General features: G+C 43.1%; 1 long non-coding RNA gene across 2 annotated transcripts; it reads right to left on the bottom strand.

Annotated features, from left to right (window-relative positions):
* Positions 1–7,736: 7,736 nt before the first annotated feature.
* LOC307215832 lies at positions 7,737–16,716 on the bottom strand. Of its 2 annotated transcripts, none has more exons than XR_013838655.1 (3): positions 16,661–16,716; positions 14,681–14,818; positions 7,737–7,911 (listed from the first exon to the last, which is right to left on the bottom strand). It is a non-coding gene; the product is annotated as an uncharacterized lncRNA (long non-coding RNA). The 2 variants fall into 2 exon arrangements; XR_013838656.1 differs by having other exon boundaries at positions 14,681–14,855; positions 16,661–16,701.
* Positions 16,717–16,722: the final 6 nt, after the last annotated feature.

Raw genomic sequence — 16,722 nt, forward strand, 5'->3', positions numbered from 1 at the left:
TCCCATTGCCTCTTCAGCATCCAAGAACTTCTTACCCCACTCTTCTCCTCTGACCTTTCCTTGGTGTCCCACCCCCAATCTCCTGGCTCTGAGCCTTCCTCCTCTGGGGTGTCCCTTGGGCTTCGCCAGCTAGTGCCTCCCACCACTCCTCTGCCTCCAGCCAGTCCCTGAAAATTAATAGCTGCACTAACGGACAACCAGAATTTGAGTATGCGTCTGCCAGAGGCCGGCAAAATGAATCATTCCTAAAAGTTTTGTGTATTCCCTTAACTGTGTGACTGCACAAATGAAACATTTGTGATATTGTAGTGATAAGGAGATTCAAGGATTCCCAGCATCTCATTTCTTTTTCATTTCACTTTTTATTTGTATACCACTTTTCTATATTACTATACACAGGGTGGTTTACAAGATGAAGACACAACAAAGATCACACACTTTACAACAGTCTGAACTAAGATGAAAATGTGATAATAAAAACATAACTTTAAAATAAACAACTTACATCAAATAAAGCAATATTTAATAGTCCATTAGAATATAATAATAACACAATAAAATTTAATATCAGCAAAAAATAATTAAACAGAAATTCTCAACAATTACAATAAATATTTTCTAAACTATAAATAAAAATAAAAATAACAAGTCACATAAAATGTCATAAAATACCAAATGGTATTTTATTCAAATGGTATTTTATGCATATAATCAGAAAAGCAAAGACACATAGCTTACAGAACTATTTTTTAAAAATTCTGGTTCTGGGGTCTGTTAGGCTCATGAATCAAGCAATAATCCAGTTCACAGCAAGCTGAAGCGAAACAGCATCTGGAAATGGCATGAAAACCCAGAAAAGGACCACATAACTGATGGAGCAGCTGGTAGAACAAGTAGGGAGTATTCAGGTTAATTAAATCCTTCTCTAATACATTTTGAACAACAATCCAAATGGCAAGACCTCTTTTTGGCAGATAGGGAAATGTCCCCCATGGATCCGAACTGGGTCACAGATGCAGCATCTTTATAGTAAATGTGATCAATTCTGCTTGCTTAGAGAAACTTCAACTTAATAATTCTAACTGAGCTGAAGAAAAGACTCACAGAGATGGAGGGGTCTTGCAGGTCACTCCTACAGTCCCCTGCTCACCGCAGAAAATGTGAGATAGAGCAGATAGAGCAACTTCTGCTCAAAGACCTCCAGGAGAAGAGGCCCATGATTACTCAACCCTTCAACTACTCTTACCACCTTTGAGAAATATCTTCTAACATTCTACTGAAATCCCTCCTCCTGCAATTTAAGATCCTGTGTTGTTACCTATCTCTCGCATGACGAGTTTGCTAGTGCATGTATGAGACTTTGTCAATTGCTTTGCTGAAATCAAGAAAAACTACATCCACTAACCTAGTGGAAATCAAGAAATCAAGAAAAACTACATCCACTAACCCAACCAAAAAGAGAAATAAGATTAGTCTGGCAAGATTTGCTCTTGACAAGTCCATAATGGCTCCTAGTAATCATGACATTGTTATCAATATGCTTACAAATAGATGCTTTATAATCTTCTCTAGTATAGATCAGATTGTGGGGTGTATAGGGTATGGAGGGTGGGCACTACATCTGGTGGGAGACACGTTGTGCTCCTTTTGAGGTAGTTTGTCTGCCTTTGGTCCCCACCCATCATTCAGCTCTCACCTATGGTTCCTAGAAGGTGTCACCACCCTAGGAAACAGCTTCGACTGACCAGATAAACCAGGTGAGGGTAGCTGATGGGTCTCAAACCCTCAGTGAGTTAGAGACTTCCCCTGCATGCAGAGACAGGCTCTGTCAGATTGAGTGGGCAGGGCCAGTGGTCAAGGAGGCAGTTTCTGCACATGCTGTAGAGGGAAGTGAGGGGCAGATGGGGCTCATCAACCTAGGAAGACAGTCCATCCAGAAGAAGGAAAACTCTGGTCCTAAGCATCCGCTGCCTTGCGGGATGTATTTGGGAGAAGAAGGAGTTAAGCAGTAAACCTTACACAAATCCAGAGTATACTCCCTAAAATGGTTGGATGGCACCTTGTACGCCTCCCTCCAGCAACTCCTGCAGCCCAGTTGGTGCCAAACATATTGCCCTCCTTTCCTTTGGTCCAGTTCAGCAAGGCTGAAAGAGGGCAGTCCAGGACCTCCAGACACAATGCCCAGGCTTGTGCCCCTGGGGGTCACTTCAGTGCTGTAGCACAGAGATTTCACTCCCCCCCCCCTGGAGGCACACTCCATTGTCTCTCAAAACAGATGGATGTCAACAAGATCAGATGGACCAGCCTGTAATTTCTCAGTGCCTTCTTTCTCTTTCTTTGGAAGGTCACGAGGAGCATAGCAGGTGCATAAATACTTCAGGGTCAGTTTATCAGTTGTAGGGAAAAAAGGAGTAAAACATGAGGAAGCTCTCACATCTTGACCCCAAGAATGAGGCTGTCTCATGCTTTAAGCAGAGCATGCCATTAAGTCAGCAAATCCTGCATTCCTGTTCAATGCACCCTGAGGAGATTTCACCCCTCCCATATCCAAGAATCTGCTGATGTGCTCTGCTGATTCTCCAGAGAGGAGGGGCGGTGTTCTGCTCTCTACTTATTCCACTCCAGCCTAACATCTGTCAGTCAGTGTGTCGGAGAGAGAGAGACTGAGTGTTAGAGATTATGTGTATAGATAAGGTTGCTGCTAAGAGCAGCTGCAGACACTCAGTGCAGTTCAGTTTTTTAGTTTAGACCTCATTTAGCTCTGTATATAGTTGTATATTATAGTTGTAGATAGAATAAAGAAGATATTCTACAGAGCTGCTCTCCGAGTCATTTATGCTCTGCTATACTCTGCTGTGCGACGACTGTCTTCTTGTGGAAGTGAATCCGGTACTCACAACTCTAAGCTATGAGTCCACAGCACTTTGTTGTTTTTTAAAAAAATAATATTTATTAAGAGTTTAAAGATTAGAAAAAGAAAGAAAAAGAATTAAACATGACAATATAATAAAATACAAAAACAAAAACAAAAACACTACATGAAACATTGAATTAACAGAACAAAACAAAAACAATTAAAAACACTTCCAATACAGTATTTTCAATCTTAACTTTAATTCACTTGTTTCATTGACTTCCTCTCGCCTCCCTTTTTGTATTCCACTTCAATTAACTGTTTCAGCAATTCCTTTCTATCTTTCTCTGTTTTCTGTCCTGTAATTAATCTTAACATATTCTAACCTTATTTTTTCCCTTTAATACATTAACAATCTGACTGTACCTAGTTCCTTATAACATTTCTGCCAAAGCCATATAACTTCATTCCACCATTTTTCTATAGCTCATTAATTTTACAATATTTCTGTAAATAACCTTTAAATTTTTTCCTATCTTCTTCCACCAACTCTTCCCCTGGTCTCGGATTCTGCCAGTCATTTCCGCCAATTCCATATAGTCCATCAACTTCATCTGCCATTCTTCCCGGGTAGGTAAATCTTGTGTCTTCCAATACTTTGTGATGAGTCCACAGCACTTTGACCTGCTGCTGTGCAGAAGGTGGTCTCTGGAAGTGCTACCCAGCTCGCCTAGCCCAGTCGGGGCTGAAGTGGATGAGTCCAATTGGTGGCACTGGCTCAAGGGCGATGCTGACACACCCATCCAATACATATGTTTGTTGTATTTGCATTTCACATTTTAAAATGACCTTTTAGGACTGGGGGGGGGGAAGCATTCAGTCTTCACTAGGAGGCCTGATGAGATGACCAGCTAAACGAAAAGTTCTTTGCCTCATATTGTTGCTCTCTGATATAGGGTTATATTTTCTTTTCCCCCTTGGCTCAGCCTCTCCATTTTCTCAGAAATAATCCTTTCTGTGTTACCTGTTCTTAAGCCACACTTCTCCACCCTCCATAGTTTTCAGGAAAAACCAAGCTAAAATTGGAGCAGTGGGAATCTTCTTTTGCAATCAGCTGTCCACATGGCCAGCCATGGTGGGTGGTTGCTTAGCAGCTAAGAAAAGATGCCTCCCAAAAGAGTCGGAGCCCTGAGCATTGAGGGACTCTGCTTGGATGCTCAGTTGCACAGCTGAAAGTGGGGTGTTGGTTTTGTCTCTACCTTCTTTGCTGGTGTGTGAGTATGAGGGACAGGGGGAGAGAGAGACTCCAAAGTCAAGCTACACACAAAACAGTGAGTCCCAGAGAAGGTGGATAGCTTATTTGACATGCACTTATCCATAAATGCCTAATCTTACAGTAAATGGGACTGGATTTGCTTATGTTGCACTTATCGCATACTAAGTACAACCAGATCAACTATGCGATCAAGCATACTTTGGTCACCCAGACCAAACCAAATACCTTCTCCATGTCCTTGGGCCTTACTAACTGATGTGGCAACCCTAGACTAATGTAACTGGATTAGGGTTGCCACCTTTGGTTGGGCAAAATAAAGGACAGGTTAGGCAAAATACAGGACAGGTTGGTGGGGAATTTGGGGGCTAAAAATCACTTTACCTGGTGCAGAAATGACTTCAAAGCTCTCCACCAGACAGAAGGGAACCAGAACTCCCTCTGCCCATTCAATCCACCTCTGCCCATACAAAAACTCCTTCTCCCACACCGGACCAGGCCCCTGCAAAACCCCTGTCTCGCTCTCTGACCTCCCCCCCCCCACAAAACCTGAGAGTCCACCGTAGCAGGCCATTGCAATGCAACCCCCCTCTCTTGCTCTCTGTGACCCACCCCCTGCCCACACCAAAACTCTCTCTCTCAGCTCAACCCTACCCTCTGCCTGTATCCTGTGATAAATTTCTCCTCCTCATGAACCCACAATCTGCCCACACTAATTCCCACTCAGGCTCTCACTCTCTTCCTCCCTCCAAACCAATAATCTAGGAACTTTCACCACTTTGTAACTAGGCTAAGTTTTACGACCTGTGCAACATTTCTATCTGATGCGTGTGCACATACACCACACCTTTGAAGAGTGTGTAAGTATGCTTACCAAATGTGTGGCATTTCCCCATGCTAGCGAAAATGAGAAACTTTGGAACTCTCCTGGAAGGACATATTTTAAAGGTCTAACAGTCTGTATTTCCACACTTTGCTGCATATTTTGTGACTTTAAATCTCTGTTGGGGTTCTCTCACCCAAGAGAACTTGATTTAAACTTAGATCTTGGCATCCAGAAATTCTCCTTTCTATGTATACTGTATGTTTGCACCAACAAGCACAATCCTCAGAAGGAATCCCCCCCCCTTCAACGCCCCACCCCAAGCTGTATCTGCTGAAATTCTCTTTTTCACAAGCATTAAAGGTACAGGAGCCCTGGCCTCTTCCACTCCTGCCCAGGTCCATGTTTTCCTGCTTTTGTATGTGTGATTCATGTTGGAGGATATATCTGTATTTTGTGGAGAGATGCTACTGAGCTTATTGTAGTGTTCAAAAAAATAATATGTGAGACATTTTAGCATTGTGTTTTGCTTTGGGGTGTGTTTTCAATAGAAAATTGGCCAGCAAACCTAGTCATATGCATATTTGCTCAGAATTAAGCCCCGCCGTGTCCGTAATGGCTTGTTTCAAGGTATGTGCAGGATTACACAAAATGAGGTTCCCACATGTGACGAGGTAGTAAAAACAACTGATCTGGCAGACAAAGGCATGGACTAGAAAAGTGAAACTGCTTTGTGAGGAAGGACAGTGTTCTCCATAGATAGTATATTTCATATCTATCCTCTTTCTCCCATGTGATGTGTTAGAGGAGTGGGAGGGAGACTTTCATGACCGAAAAGCTTTCAGAAGCTATTTAGAGGCATTTCTGTATGGTGTGAACAATAATTATAGTGATGCGTCTCACCCGCTGAGGTGGATGTGTGAAATGGAGCTCTCCGTATTCTTAACGCTAACCTGTATTATTTCCTATCTGAACACCTGCCTCAGAGCAGCAGGGGACAGAGGCTCAGAAAAGCACAAATACATTTTTTTCTGAATACAAGTCTGTGGTAAACAATCAGTTTCTTTAAAAGGATCTATTTAACCTTAAGCCCATCTCTTTTCTGGCTTTGCTCGACAGTTGGAATTGGAAACATTTTGGGCTCAGCTGTGGCCTTAACCTGCGTCCCCAACTTTTTATTCTTCCTCATCAAGGTGATGCCAAAGAGACTTCTGACTCCAGTTAAATAAGTTTGTTGGGAGGATGTGCTGCTCACAACATAAGTTCCTTTATATTGTCAGCTTATTGATCTATCCAGCCCAGCATTGTCTCCTCTGGTGAACCATGGTCCTCTCACCTTCCGAGCAAAGGACTTCCCAAACCCACTAAAAAACAAACAAACACTAAACTAAGTCGATGTTGTGAAATGAACCTGAGGCCTCCTGCTTGCTCCCCTGTCACTTAGCTGTGGGCCTATATTCATGTAAACTGCAATCCCTTTTTGATGGTGAAGTCTTATCCAAGAATGCTGAATAGATCCCCCCTATCCATAGGCCCCGGGATCAAGAAAGTGATGAATGATGGGATATAAACTGAATCTTAAATAAAATATAGATAAACCAATAGGCAACATATATTCTGAATACCAGGTGCGAGGGACAAATAGAGGGGATTGGGAGTTGCTTTACATGCTAAATCTGATTAAAGGGAGTGTCTTGCTGTTGATATTTGTAAGTCACTCAGGAAACTGTTTTCTCGGTGTGCATTAAACTATTTTATTATGACTCTAAAGCATGAAGAATCAGTACATTAAATTTCCATTATCAGTGCTTTTATAAAATAATGTCAAGCATGCTGAGTCTATATTGCATTATATTCTGCAGTGCAATTTAGATCCTTAGAATATATATATATTCTAGATATGAATTCACATAAGCCTATTTCCACAATTTGTGTGTACATGTACAGTTGTGATTCCAAGATGCATGTGGCTCATGCAGGAGATTTGATGTTCCTCAGCAGTTTTAGCAGCTCTTCTTGCCAATTTCCAGTTTTGTCCTTAAATCCTCTTACTGGATTATTAGAAAGCCCACATCTAGGGCTTTTGTAGGCTTTTCCTGGAACCCAGAAATTCCCAAGCCAAGCTCACCTTGTCAGCAACTACATAATCTCAGGCAAGCTGTTGTTATGTCAGCTTCAACCTTCCCCCAAGAGCCTCTTCCTGATACCTGGGTGTCATGACCTGGGACCCAGGTGAATGCCATCACCTGGGGAAGCTGTCAAGACCCACAGAACATCATGCACCTATGCCCACATCCTCTGTCTCTCTGCTCACACAGTACATGTCTGTGATACTGAGTACCATACCTGGATGCCATAATTCAGAGGTATCATGACACTGAAACGATCACATCACATGCACAACAAGCGCCGAGTCTACATAAACACGTTCTCACAGTTACAACCACCCTGTATCCCCAGTTGCAACTGCAAGGCCATTGTATAAAAGCTTTGTGCCTCTGTCCTCTCTCTGAAAATAGAGGTGTCCCCTCTTTAAGCAACTCTCCTTTGCTTCCTTTCCTCCACTCCCAATTCCTGCTTCCCACAGTTATTTTTATTTTAACACGAGCCCCTCCCTACAACTCTCTCTCCCCACCATGTAAGCCTAGGTTGGCTCTCAAGCATCAGGTATCTCTTGTCATTTTGTCTTTCTGTTTACAGCCCTTGTTTACTTTTGCAGTGTTAAATATGAGGTAATCCATGGTTGCACTTCAGAAGAGGAAAATAATCGGATTGGTAAACAGCTCTCTGAATAATGCCCGTCTTTATAATAGGATTGTAACCAAAAACAAAGGTACTGCCAACATACAGTGGGTATTTTGCTCATGTGGTTTAGAGAATTGCTTAGTGTCTTCATTTCTCTCAAAGCCAGCTCCCAATGTTCCACCTCACTCTCCCAGCATCCTATCAGATGGAAGAAGCCTGAGAAAGAAATCATGTCTGTGATGGAGTCAAGAAGTTTTGGGGTTGACTATCTTCTCAGTGGCTCCCACTGAAGTTCTGGGGAACAAAAACCAAGAAAGAAAGCTGCCACTGAAGTGGAAAGGAGGCCAGATCTTAAACACTGGGATCACCAGGGGGATTTTTGCCCATATAATTGGCTGCTGTCATTTGTTTTTATGGGGGAAAAGACAGTGTTGCATTAAGGATAAGGGTCAGAGCCATACCATAATGTGCAGCCAACACACAGTTAAAGCACATGGCTTCCCCAAAGAATACCGGGAACTGGAGTTTCTTTCTCACAGCTATAATCCCCAGTACCTTTAACAAACTACAGTTCCCAGTATTCTTTGGGAGAGGTCGTGTGCATTGAATGTGCTTTAAATTTGTGATGTGGATTATTATAATGTTTTAGGTGGAACAAATCTTCCCACTGCCAGACACTGAGTAGATTGGGCCCTGCAAAGGATGGTATGAGGGAAGAATATTGTCTATCCTCCCCTCCTCCTCTCCTTCCTGAAGATAGCAATGCTTCGCCTGCAAACTGGAAGCTCTGTTTTGGGAAGGAGAAAAAGAAAGGGGGAAATGCAGAACTTTGCTTCTTTCCCCACTTCCCACGGCAAATGCTGCTTTCATTTTCTGGGGGGTAGTGCTGGTGGCGCATTTCATGCTCCTCCTTAGGGCACAGTGTGTTTGGCTTTTGGAAGCAAAGCACTGAGGCCCAAGGGTCACCCTGCCACTCGATGACCTGTGAATCGGGGAATGGGGAGGAGGAACAGAGGGAGAGAAGCCAGGCAGGAGGACTAGGAAAGGGTTAAAACTCTCCCTCCTGACAACCTGACAACCCTTCAGCAAATAGTCTACAGTATATATACCAATCTCTTCTGACACTTCCCAAAGGATGCAAGCAAACAGTAATCATTTTGGAATTACATCTTTATATATCGTGGGTCATTAATGGTTTGTTTCCTTTCTACTGTAATAAGTCCTTTTGTTATTGTGCATCACAATTAATAATAAAAAGCTTAAATTAATAAATGTTTGCAAGTGCTTGGGTAATTAAGTCAAAATGGTGCTAAATGCTATTCATTATTGGAAAAGCTAACACAGAGGAATAGCTCATTTAGAAGCTGTGAGCTTCTGCATGCTGTGCTTTCCTAAGAACGTGAGGGGAGCCCTGCTGACTCAGACCCCTGCTGACGCAGACCGGAGGCCCATCTGGTGCAGCATTCTGGTCACATAGTGACCGAACAGGACCTGAGGGCAGCAGCATTCTCCTTGCTTGTGACTTCCAGGAAGTGGCGCCTCCGACAATGGAGACAGAACATAGCCATCATGTACAGTAGCCACTGATAAACTGCTTCTCTGTGAATTGGTCTAATCCCTTTTAGAGCCATCTGAGTTGGTATATGTCACCATTTTTACGGCAGTGAATTCCATCATTAGTTAGTCTGTTGATGGGCATCATCTTTCAACAGGCCGTCAACTAGCCATGCATTGTGTGAAGAAGATGGAGCAAGCTTGTTTTCTCCTGATACGGAGAGTAGGACCCAAACCAATGGATTCAAGTTACAAGAAATGAGATTCAGACTACACAACTGGAAGAAGACCTTTCTGAGACCATGAGCTGTTCGGCAGTGGGGCGGTCTCCCACTCGCAGGGGTTGGACTAGATGACTTTCGGGGTCACTTCCAACTCTAGAATTATATGATTTATTCTATTAAGTACTTCCTTTCATCTGTCCTCCCGAGTCTTCTAACATTGAGTTTTGTAGAATTTAACACCTCTGTCAGGTCCCATCTTACATGACTTTTCTCTGAAAAGCCCCCCAAACCCACAAAAGAGTTGCACAAACATTTTGGTTGTCCTTTTCTGAACCTCTCCCAGATTTGCAGTATTAGCTATCTGATTATTTATTAAATTTGTATACCGCCCTTCATCCAAAGATTCCAGGGCAGTATAGTGCAAAACATTTTTAAAAATATCAACAGCAAAACAGGGAGTGGCACTTGAAAACACATGTTTTTGGGGAACAATTCTCACGTTATATTGTTAGGGGTGCACCTAAGATTATTTCTTATGATTAGCAAGGAAGCAAATAAATAAATAAATAAATAAATAACCCATCAGTTTGGGAAAAAGCCAGTTTCACTACACAACCCTCTCATTTAGCATAACTAGTAAGATAAATAAGTAGTATGCAGCCAGTCAATGGAAATGACTATACAATTAAGGCCACAAGAGAATGAACTTACTGCCTATAGGTCAGTTGGTTAGAGCATTGGTGCTGACAACATAAAGGTTGCAGGTTAGATTTCCATATGGGGCAGCTGCATACAGTGGTACCTCGGGTTACAGACGCTTCAGGTTACATACGCTTCAGGTTACAGACTCCGCTAACCCAGAAATATTACCTCGGGTTAAGAACTTTGTTTCAGGATGAGAACAGAAATCGGGCTCTGGCAGTGCGGCGGCAGCGGGAGGCCCCATTAGCTAAAGTGGTGCTTCATGTTAAGAACAATTTCAGGTTAAGAACGGACCTCCGGAACGAATTAAGTACTTAACCCGAGGTACCTCTGTATTCCTGCATTGCAGCGGATTGGACTAGATGATCCCCAGGGTCCGTTCCAATTCTACAATTCTACAATTCTATGATTCTATGAGTACAAAGCTTGAAATAACATTGTTGGCAACAGATGGCAACCTGGCTTACAGTCCCAGTGAAGGATTTTTAAAAAAATATAAATAATCATAACTTTAGAATAAATTTCTTATGCTCCAGCTACCAAGTTTTAAATTGAACATTTTTGCTCAAGTTATAAACCATTTCCCCCTGAACAAAAGTTTTCTATGAAAACTAATTTTCTGATTGCTGACAGCTGTACTTCTGGCACCAAAGCAACCTGTCATGAACTGCAAAATCTTCCACTCCGCTCTCACTCCATACCTGTTCAGTGTTAATTACTTTGCCCTTCTTACTCTGACTTCTTTCTGCTTAGGAAAATGGTCTGCTACTTTACCCAAGTACAGTGATTAATTCTAAATTCTATCACTTGCATAAAGATATATTGATTTTCCATTCTGTCTGCTTTATGAGGCATAAAGCTGAATCTCTTTTGTACAACTTGCATTTATATTGCATCATTTCTAACACAACCCGAAACCAATTGGCTTTATTGTAATATGCAGCAGTGCAAAGAATTAATGCTTGCTTCTAATGTAGTCAGCACAACCTTCAAAAGATGCCTCTTTTCACTGCTGGCTACCTTTGCTGGTGCATTAACAATAATAAAGGACAGAGCTTCTTAAACAGCTTGGGTGAAATATTTGCTAGTTTCACTTTCCTGAAAAGTGACATTGCAAGTTTGGAACTTTTATCTGCAAATGCAAATGTGCTTTTATTATTATTATTATTTTACTTCCCCCACACCACGCCACCACCAAAGACCAGATTTTTAGAATTTGTATTTTGTATATTGTTACAAAAGTTGGCACTGCCCCCACACTCTGCTGAGGGGGACCAAGATTACAGGAGATCACATGTGCTCATCCAGGGTTTTTGCTGCTTTGGAGAATTGAAGACACAGTGGTGACTGTTGTAGCTTTACAAAATATGGTTTATTCACCAATTTGCGCCTTCAGTCTGCATGGAGGGAGTCCTGATCTTATGACATGGTCATCTCAAGAGGGGCTTGTTCCCCACAGCAGTGCAGCCCTGGAGTCCAAGCCTGCCCAAGAAGGATCTCATTCTTTGTTCTTCTGCTTCTTCTTCCCAGCACACCTTGCTAAAGATGCTCTTTTCCTTTCCCCTCACTCCCAGTTACCCTGGCAACCTGTCTGCCCAGACCCAAGATTCCTCTTAGATGGGCCATCAACACCTTTTTGTTATGTTCATGCCTCTATCCAAGGTGAAGCCCTGGCTTGGAAAGAAAGCTTAGCCTGTATTTTTCCACTGGTCTCCAGTCTTCACTTCAATACTCCAAAGAATCAAAATCTGATCATTTCCCAATTTCTAGCATTTAGTGGGGGCATCCCCTCAATTCCTTCATCCAAGTCGTTTATAAAGACATTGAACAACAACGGATCCAGGACAGAGCCCTGTAGCACTCCGTGTGGCCCTTTCTTCCCAGGAGGATGAATAACCAAGGCACCCACCTAGCCCTGCCCCTGCTGACCCCCTGCTCCAGTCCTGTCTCGCCAAACTGCAATGATGCCAGGGGCAAGGGGAGGGCAGTTCTGTGCCTCTGCCCTCACTGCACTGCAGTCACAGCCAGGGGGACAAAATTAATGTCAAGTAGCATTGGAACTGCAAATATTCGGTGGGCTGCGAATTCCTGTTGCTAATTTTTGGCGATTTTTCTGTGTGCTAAATGTCCTATTTCCGAAGCGAGTATTGAATATTCAATGCAGCCCTGCCGTCTGTTAGATCATACAAAGCACATAGAAATGTATAGCACAACCTTCTCCTTCAGGAATAAGATGTCCATTCCAGGCTGGTGAACACTTAGAGGAATTCCTTATGCGGAGATATTTGCCCAGTTCCTATGTTATTCTGGCAGCATGTGACTGCTATTGAGACTTCAACCCATCCTGTGTCCCCCAGCCCATCAATGAATACCATAAATTCATGCTATCCAATCTGAGAGTCCTGTGAGGGAAGTGTTATGGAAAAATCTAGGTGTGAGGCTGCTCAGTCACCCAGCTCGTCGGGCAGAGCCCGCAGGTCCCTGCGGAATAAAGGAAGGAGTCCAGCCACCAACCGGAGCAAATAGCTGTAGACCAAAGTTTATTGCGCAACAGGTTCAAAGAGCAAATTTGAACCCCGAGGATGGGGTGACATAGACGTTTAAAACTTTCCCACCATATCCCAGAATACAGTTCATACAGCATCATTGCTACATCACTGACATGTCACAAAAGGGGAGGGGTAGACAGGGGTTACAATAGTTCAACCTTGGCAAACATGTCCAGACAAGTCCTTGGTAAAAGATTAGCATAAGCAGACATGGCAGGGCAAGACCCAGGTTTAAGGTTAGCATAGGCAAAGACCTCTGAAGTCCCACCACCCAAAGTACAATACAGTAGAAGTTCCTTTGCATGTCTGGAGCCTGAGGTGAGTCAGGTGATGACATTTGGCTTCCCTTGGCTAACAATGAGCCCAGCAATTGTCACCTCTGGGCACTTCCTGGAGTCCTTTTTCAAGGGGAAAATAGCTTTGGAATGGAGGAAACTGGCAAAGGGGTTGATTTTATATTATTTTTAAAGCTAGGTAACTTCCCTGAGCTGTCAAGTTGAAAGGCTACATTCAGGCATAATATTTGTAACATTTAACTTTAAAGATGTGCCCCGCCCCCCATAATTTCCGTAACAGAAGTAATGGAGAAATTATATGTAAATGTTCATCCCGTGTTTCTGTTTATAGGGAATGCCTTAGTGAATCTAATTCACGTCTGCGTGTCTTGTTATGTATATCACAAGCTGTTTGAAACTACCAGCGCTGTAGGTGGCTTTCAAAACTAATAGTATCTGTTAGGAGTGCTACATCATTAGTCATCTTGCATGTGCTGAGCTCTGGGACACATTCCAGGTCTATTTTGTTGGAAATAAATTTGCAAGTCATCTTTCCCATTCAGCTGTGTGTGTGTGTGTGTGACATAGAAAGTAATGTGCATTAGGTTTGACTTAGCAAAAGCTCTACTTAGATTTCATGGCAATATGACAATAGCATCAGCGTCTCCCCCATTTGTTTCTGACAGAAATATTGCTGCAAAGAGAATTTGTCTAAGTGCAGATAATCCAAATGTAAATTTCAAAATGCTTTTCTCTCTGTAGCTTTAGAGTCAATCCAATTGTATGCACTATTGAGTCATGAATATTTTCCATAACCGGCATGTTAATAGGCTGTGGCATGTTGTTTTCTGTTCTGTCCTGGTTTTATACATATATTAGGGGTTGGTACTGATTTTGTGGGCACTCCAAATCACAAGGCAAATTGGGATGAATCAGGGAAGGTTCTCATGTTTCCAGGTCAGAATGTGTCATTTAAAAGTTCTCTCAAGGCTGATCAGGGACTTTTTCAGTTTCTGAGTGTCTCTGTGCCTTTGCCTGTGAAAAAACGCATCCCCCAACCTTGGAGAGAGGCCAATTTGGTTGGGGAAGAATCCAGAAGCTGAGATTTAGCTTTCAGTCACAGTGAATGATTTCCCCTCCACTCCAATCACAGTGATTTGGGGAGAAAGATCAAAAACTGTGTAAATTTTTCACATGGATCTATGCCTTCATCTTTGCAAGTTAATGGCGAGATCATCACGGTATGCGCAGAGGTCTGTGGGGGTGGGGCATAGGCCAACTCTCACCAACAGGATTTGGGGTTGGAGGGGGGCTTTTCCCCACCAGTCTTTCCTGGGGATCCCCCCCATCACATTACCCACTACCCCTCTAGGACTTCTATGGTGCCTGGGACTCTTGGGTGTACCTGCAGCTCCACCAGGCCTCACTGGGTCTGCTCACAGCTGCGACCGCCTCCCACCACATGACATGTGCGCCACCCCCACCCCCCCAAAAATTGGGCGGTACCCAGCGCCTATGCCTCCCCCAGCCTGGTGCTGGTCAAATGTTTTGGACTACAACTCCCATCATTCCTGACTACTGGCTATGCTAGCTAGGGGTAATGGGAGTTATAGTTCAAAATACAAGGCCTGTGATTTTAAACTGCCCTTAACATAAAGCAAAGATTATGTAATTCTATTACCTTCGAGAGGAGCATCTTGTTTTCATTTCATTTCTTTTTCCTGCTTCTTTTTTGAACATAGGACACAGCAGGAGGTAATCAGGTGCTACTTGTCATGCAGGTTTCACATTTCCATGTTTGTCAGTTCAAAATGCCACACTGAAATATTTAAGGCTCAACTTAGCAATGTTAAGCTCTGAAAAGAAAAGAAAAATCTGACTCTCCAGTTTCTTTCAATGCATGGTGATTTTTTTGTAGTGATGTCTATTATAAAGTATAGAAAATGCAGTTTTTTAAAATTTTGTAGGGGGAACTTCCCATCACGCTTACAACTCATACTCTCAAAAATAAAATGTGCCTTTTGAGACATGACAGCTGGGACTCCCTTGCCCAAACTGTTCATCTGGCATTAACTTAGTTATCGTTCAGTCCCAGATATTTGCCCAAGCATTTGGCGGCAATTGACTGAAACATTCTGGCATGTGCTCCTTTGCTGTGCTAACATGGTGTTTGTTGTATTTTGCTCATGATGATGATGGTGGCACAGGTTAAATATTTTATGCTAGACACTGTACCAAAATCAAAAGCCCATTAAAAGCACTGCTTGCTTGAAAGCTTGCAATCCAGTGAAACATGACATACAAGAAACAGGAATGGGGAGAGAGGTGGGCACTTGCCCAGGGCAGAGGGGCAGATTTTCCCATTGCCAGGTTTGAGTTGGCCTTTGGCACAGCGCCACCTACAGGCCTCTGCCAACCCTGGCCTGGGCTCCCCCTCAGCATGGCCGCTAGCCATTGCCACCTGGGGCCAGTGAAAGCACGATAGCTGGCAGTCTCTCCCCTCTGACAACCCTGCTTTTGTGTGGCAGTGTGCGATCCGAGTACTTGGCACTGGGCATTGTATTTCCACCTCCACCCCCTTGAAACGTGGGTACATTATACATCAGTTTCTGCTGTTTTCAATCGGAGACTCTCATAATTTTGATCAAAGTACCTTGAGTTATATATCCAGTGCATATGTCAGTCACTGTGAGTGCCAGATTTAAGAAGATCAAGCCTATCCATTCTGAAGGAAATCAGCCCTGAGTGCTCACTGGAAGGACAAATCCTGAAGCTGAGGCTCCAGTACTTTGGCCACCTCATGAGAAGAGAAGACTCCCTGGAAAAGACCCTGATGTTGGGAAAGATGGAGGGCACAAGGAGAAGGGGACGACAGAGGACGAGATGGTGGGACAGTGTTCTCGAAGCTACCAGCATGAGTCTGACCAAACTGCGGGAGGCAGTGGAAGACAGGAGGGCCTGGCGTGCTCTGGTCCATGGGGTCACCAAGAGTCGGACACGACTAAACGACTAAACAACAACAAAAAACAAGCTATAGCTTAGGGCTCCACTCTCTTGGGGGTCCCCAAAAATTTAAAGGAAAAAAACCCTGGATGTACATTTCCAAAATATAAGATAAAAAACAAATAAAATAAAACCTACATAACAGCAACAGTGTTTTGTGTTGTGTAGGCTCCTACAATGCAAGTCATGGGCCGGCCGCCTACTAGCCTCCTCCCTCAAATATTACTGGTTTGCTCATTTCCATCTAGCATATATTCAACACGAAAAACAGCGGCAATTTGTTGTTGACAAAGGACAGCTGGACATATAAAGGGCCCCATTACCTTCAGTAGCTTCGGGCCTCATCAAACCTAAATTCGGCCCTGGTCACTGTAGTATTTAGTTACACTCAGGAGCAACACTGTGATCCTTATTTGTTAATAAACCTTTTGTAGCTGGCCTGACTTGGCATCACGCTTTCTATTGCATTTCTAGGTTAATAAAAAATAAAAGGTTGAGTGGTCGACAACAACTACTTGAGCAGAATGACTGGAGGTGGCATTGAGAAAGATCAGGCTTTGTTCGTCTGACAAGTGGGTCTTCTTCCTTAAGAGGGCCATTACATTTTGATCCTCTTTTAGAAACCATCTGCAAATTGGAGAGCAGAAAATGCACATACCTGCTATCGCTTCTTGAAGCAAGGGAGGGCTTTTTCTTACCCTCTTTCTCTATGTCACATTG

Source organism: Podarcis cretensis (genome assembly GCF_951804945.1).
Source record: "Podarcis cretensis genome assembly, chromosome: 5".
Taxonomy (NCBI): domain Eukaryota; kingdom Metazoa; phylum Chordata; class Lepidosauria; order Squamata; family Lacertidae; genus Podarcis; species Podarcis cretensis.